Here is a 6227-nt window from a genome sequence, read left to right as displayed (position 1 = left end):
TAGATAGCAATTGTGATGTTTGCATTCTCAAAGTCGTTAGTGGAGCGTGCGTGGTTTACCGGCACACTAACCTGGACTTGTGAGAAGTGGCAAAAAGGTCTAACCATTATGATTATGGCATCCCTCTTCATAATTGTTTAGACACACAAGTGTGCTATCTAAGGGAAGGTGTATGATTTTGATAAAGTTTTATCAAAACAATCTAGTATCAGAAATCTGAACTTTGGTAAGAAAGTCAATGAAGTACTGATTTCTAGAAGTCCAACTGATTTCTGAGTACATGTCAAAGCTAGTGGGAGCATAAGTGTTATGCTAATAATCATCATGTTAGTGGGAGCATGATAATTATGATAAGTATTACAAGCTAGCAATGTTAATTATAGAAAACAAAAGTTTCAATTGGGAAAGAGTTGTTTTGCTATAATTAAGGGAGAGGAAATTATACTTCATCTCAAATCTATAAGCTTAGATCGAGAGGTTTTAATCATTTAGTCGAGGATATATATATGAATTTCATGTTGGAATGGCTCAACATAAGGAAATTCTGTATATGGGTCCATTATTTGCGTTCTTAAATTCGATTATGATTACAGCATCCCTTTTCATAATCTGAATTATGAGAACTTGGCAAATAGAAATGGAAATGTTATAGCAAAAGACTGGTTTAGTCTTTATGTGAGACATCATGAATCGTGTCCCATATGCTTCGGATATAGGATCGATTACATGTGCTATATTCATCCATTCTAAAATTTTCCAAATGCCTGGGGCATTAAGAAGGGAAAAGGTTTAGAACTGGATATGACTAAAAGGATTAAACAACTGTCGAGGACAATCTAAAGTTTACCAAAGATTGGATGCTCAAGGACAGTTGGAAGTATAGTGATAATTCTGGAAGGACCATATTGACATAATCTGTAAGGAGGCAACTCTTGTTCAGAAGTGATAGTCAAAAATGGAATCTGGAAATGTTTCAAAGTTAGAATTTTCAATTTGTGTAAGATTAAGGAAACTTAATGCAAGAAGGATGATTCCAAGGAGCTGATCTCCTTTGGAATACTCTGTAATGATTGTTGTCAAGTCTTTCTGACTTTGTGCATAATCATTACAAGAGGATCAATGCATATAGGTTTAGAATCTAACAGATTTCAGTAAATGACATGAATTTGGAATTCTTGTATATGCAGTAAGGATTTGGGAGTGTGAAAAGAGAATCATTGAAGTTATGTTCAATGGATCTAGTTCACAAAGTAAAGATCATAGACAAACATAGTATGCATATTTGGTGTATGGCATGACTAGTGTTTAGAAAACATAATGTACATGCCTGGAGCATGGGACAACTATTGTTTTAAATTCAAGAATAAAGTTGATAGCTGAAACAGTATACAATGAATAATGTGTAATCATATGGTGATAAATAAAAGGTGTTTTATTTATGTTCATAGGTTTTGATACCATATTGGATTCAATTATTATTGTGTTTCACTTTGCATGTTTTGACTTCCCGAATAAACTGGGTTATTTTTCCGGAATGACTAAGTTATTCAAACTATCCACAGTCAGTCATATGTTGGAAGTAGATATGAATTAAGACTGTCATGGGTTGGCTTGTAGAGGTCTAAGGTGTTGGACAAAGGGCTACAACACTCATGAGTGCTCATAAGTTTTGAGTATTGGATTCAACCCGCGCTCATTGGAATCACTTCATGGATTTTATCACGAGTGATCATGAGACGATAATATCTTATATTCTTCAAACCTAGAGATATGAGTTGTTACTATGAGTTGGTTGTACATTGATTGCACGAAAACGCATTTGGTAACTTGGTGCTATAAAACGTGCCTTTGTGTATGATTCAACAAGTAGTAGAACAAGCCATATGAGTCGAAGTTTATCCATTCCTTTTACCTTCGGGATAAAAGCGATATCTGTGGGCCCCTCGATGATTTGATGATGACAAATAGAAGTGCTCGGCCGGGCCAGGACTGATTTGATTTGTTCAATTAGTCGGTCGTCATAAATCGGAAATCGGGAAACAACGAATGGACAGAGAGAATGATTATAATCCATGTCTCAGTCCATATGATATCTAGAATGGAGGAATATATGATCCCTTATCTAATGGACAAGTCACTGACAAAGGTCAGAGTTCATCTACAAGGTCAGAGTTCGACAGAAGCTTTTGAGAGGTACGATTGCCAGTCGGTTCCTAAAGTCATACACAATATTAGTTTTAGACTTATCCAAGTGGGAGATTGTTGGATTAATGTCTAAGTCCATAAATATAATTGGTAAGACTTGACCCGACCCAATATGGTCCATTTGGGTTGCATGGTATCATGCACTTGGATAGACTATAATGAGAGAAATAAGACACTTATGGTTATTAATATATTATAAGTTCTAGTATATTAATAATAAGAATAATAAGATTATTTAATTAGTATTGGTCAAGAATTTATCTAGGATTAATTAAGTGATCAAAAGAAGACTAATTAAATATATGGGTTGATTGTGTAAATCATCCATACTTGTATATTGGGCTAATGCTCCATGGATAATCAAGTTGGGCTAAAACCCATAGGATGGTCCATGGATGCTCCATGGTGTATTTGAACCCATGGATCCAAGGAAATGGAAAGTCATGACAATTAGGGTTTATCCTAATTGTAACACTATATAAAGATCTTATTCTTGACAAAATCGGCCACTGGGATCATACTAGAGTGTGTGAATATGAAGGGCTAGCCGATTTCATGAAGTGTAGATTTCCCTCAAGTTATTCCAAGTGTATTTGGTGTTGTGTGAACCATTTGAGGTGTCACACTTGGGGCACTAGGCACTCAAGCTTCATGAAGACATTCTACATCAAAGAGGTATGTATTCTATCTTGTTATATTGATAGTTTTGTATGCTAGATTAGGATAATAGCTTGGAAGTTCTTATTTGCATGTATAATAGAGAAAACATAGATCCAAGGTATTTAGGGTTGCATGTACACTTAGCAGTGTTAGAATGCTCATAACCCAACACCGCCGAGGTCTTGCATGCAAGTATCATAGAGACAACTAACATACCACATAACACATAATGGCTCAACATTGGTGCCTTCGACCCAGGAATATAGTGAGAATACTTACCTTGCACTGCATAAGCTCATTGAAAGAATCCCTAGCTACTGCCTTGACAACTTTTCGAACTATCAATAACAAGAATACACCCAATTAGCATTTGGGCTGTAATCCATAACCTTAACTCCATACCTGGGGTAATACGACCATTTTACCCTTAACGTAGCCTTATCCAAATCCATGACCCAAACTACAATCTGAAAGGCCCAAAGGCCCACTAATCAACCAATGACCCAATTTTCCAAATTGGGCACAAACTCCTTACATGGCCCTGCCTTAAGGCCTAACCATTCTTTATAGTGCAAACACTTTTCATCCCGATGGCCCATTAATAACTCAAGCCCAAAATACCAGAAACTACTAGACCATCAAAGCCTACTGATGGCTCAATTTTCCAAATTGAGCCCAACCCCATACATGCCTTATACTAAGCCCATAATTCCCTTAACTATAATTCAAAAGTCAAATTCAACGGTCCGAGTTGACCCAAATCGCCAAGTTGTCCTTCAACTCGTCGAGTTTCTCCAATAATTGCACAAATCGGGAAAACTCTCATCAACTCGCCAAGTTCTCCACTCCCCTAGTGGGCCAATAATCAAACAGTTTAATGCATTAAGCTATTTCCATCGAATCTAGAAGCTTCCATTCTTAGATCTCCTCCCAAATGCTGACTAGAAGGGTAAAGTTTCCAACTTTACCCTTAAAAGCCACTACAATGGACCCAAACCCGAATCCTTGACTTAATAGAGTGAGGCTTAACCCATTAAGCCCTTAAACTCTGAAAACATAGTCCCAAAACACAGATCCTACATCCTAAGGCTGGATTATCACGTAAAGTTTCAAACTTTACGTCCATGCATGCAAGAAAGGAACCCTAGAGCCCAAAATGCATGGATGAGAGTAAGGACTTAGCAAAGCTTGCAACTTTATGCCAAGAGAGGTCATTAAAGGGTCAGATCTAACATAATAACCCCTGGAACCCTTAACATTTTGGGCAACCCAATCATATGCCCAAAAATCAAGCTAAAACATCCTACAAAGAGATCTATAATATAACAACACAAGGTTTCGGCTTTTTACCTCTAAAGGACTACAAAAAGTGGAGAGTTTTTGGATTCAAAGCCTTCCTTCCAAACTAAGCACCTTCAATCTTCAAACTCCTTCCAAAGAACACCAAAAACCAACTCTCCAAGCTCACCAGAAGCTCACACACTCAACCTTGAAGGATAATACACAAAATTAGGGTTTTCTGGACAACGAGCCTGGTAAGGAGGTCAGCCAAGGGAGTTAAGGTTTTTAAATAGGGTGCAAAACCCTAAAATTAGGGTTTCCTCAAACAACGTCCAACTCGTCGAGTTCCCTTCACCAACTCGACGAGTTGGTCTTAAAAAACACGCGCCCCAAAAGCTTCCAACACGTCGAGTTTATGCCATAAACTCGACGAATTGGCCTATACAAAAGGAATTTATTTCCATAATTGACATTCTACATTCCAGATGTGACAATTGGAATCCTACATACATTAATTCGAAAAAATCTAGTAGTTGTCTGGGACCTTCGAGACATTCTATTGGTCTGCCCTTGGCGGGTGTACATTTCTCGGTTATTCTCAACTTCTTCACCACATTATCCTTTCTAGTTAACATGACAAATGGGTGTTAGATTTATATTCTTCTAAGGATTTGTCGGTAAGTATTCCTAGATCTCATATTGACAACTTAGTTTGTTTTTAGTGAAAATTCTCCTACATGATGGAATAAGTCTATCCTCTTGTTAATAATGTCTTGAATTGTAGGGTTTTAAGAAATATAATTACTTTAATTTGGTTAATATAGGCATTGATATGGGTTCATTCCAAAAAAAACTTTTTCATTCGTTTTAGTATTGCGAGTTAACAAATCAACTTTGCGCTCGTGTGGGCTGTTGGTCGATTTTTGTACACCCATCGGCAATGTATATATACCTATTAATTATTCGACCTTCTTGATTCAGATAATAAAAAACAATATATGTTCGTCTTCGTTAAGACATGACCTCAACACTATAGATAATTAGATATAATAATAACTTTAAAATTCACACAAAAAGCACACGTTAATTTTTAAAACTAAATTCAATAAATTTAAAAAGCAGAACTATTAAGCTAGATGCCAGGGCCGGCCTTAGTGTATAAAGACTTAAGCCCTTGCTTAGGGCCCCCACTTCTAAGGGGCCCCACTTAACCCAAACCTCAATCAGGGAATAATTAAGTGTCGATTAAAATTCTCCAATTTCCATTCGTAAATCGTACACATCGGCTGCAAAAACAAAGTAATCAAACGATCGGCGCTATCTATTGAGTGCGACTCATTGTTCTTCAATTCTTCTTCTTTCTCTGTCATTTGAATATGATTCTTCTTTCTTTCTCTGCAGAAACCAATTACCTCCATTGTTGATTGACTTGATTCTTCTTTCTGAAAGTCTATCAAGTGTCAAGACTCAAGAACTCAATTGATTTTGTCATTCCTGAATTTTGAAAAGTAAGTTTTTCTTCCATTCTTGTTCTTCTTCGATTTTTCCTCTGATTATCTATGATTGTGGTTTGTGAATTTGTGAAAAGATGATAATCTATTATCTATGATTGTGGTTTGTGATATAGCCTGAACCGGGTGGTTCTACACTTCTGTTTAACCCGTTTTTCACCTGCCGGAACCCCTTTTTTCTTATTGATTTTAGCCAAACTTACAACTAGGGAATAATTCCTAATCATGTCTATTGTAACTCAGTATCCAATTTCATTTTTATAATAATTTCACAAAAGAGGTCTCTGTTTTTTATCTTTTTTTTTGGTCACAATTCAACCCTAAGCAAAAAAAGAAGTTATTTGAGCTTATCTATTAGTTTAATTTCCAATCTGCACGGTTATCATTATTCTATTATCATATCTCTGCAGTATTTCTTCATTTTGTTTGTTAGTAATCTATGTTTGAAAAGGTCATCCGAGACATATAAAGGACTATGTTAATTTTTGTTATTTTGATGAAGTTAAAATTGTTTGATGCACTACACCAAATAGAGTACAATTATTTTGATGAAGTTAAATTTGTTTGATA

This window comes from Lactuca sativa, chromosome 6 (genome assembly GCF_002870075.4).
Source record: "Lactuca sativa cultivar Salinas chromosome 6, Lsat_Salinas_v11, whole genome shotgun sequence".
Classification (NCBI taxonomy): Eukaryota; Viridiplantae; Streptophyta; class Magnoliopsida; order Asterales; family Asteraceae; genus Lactuca; species Lactuca sativa.
Note: the sequence above shows the minus strand (reverse complement) of the source record.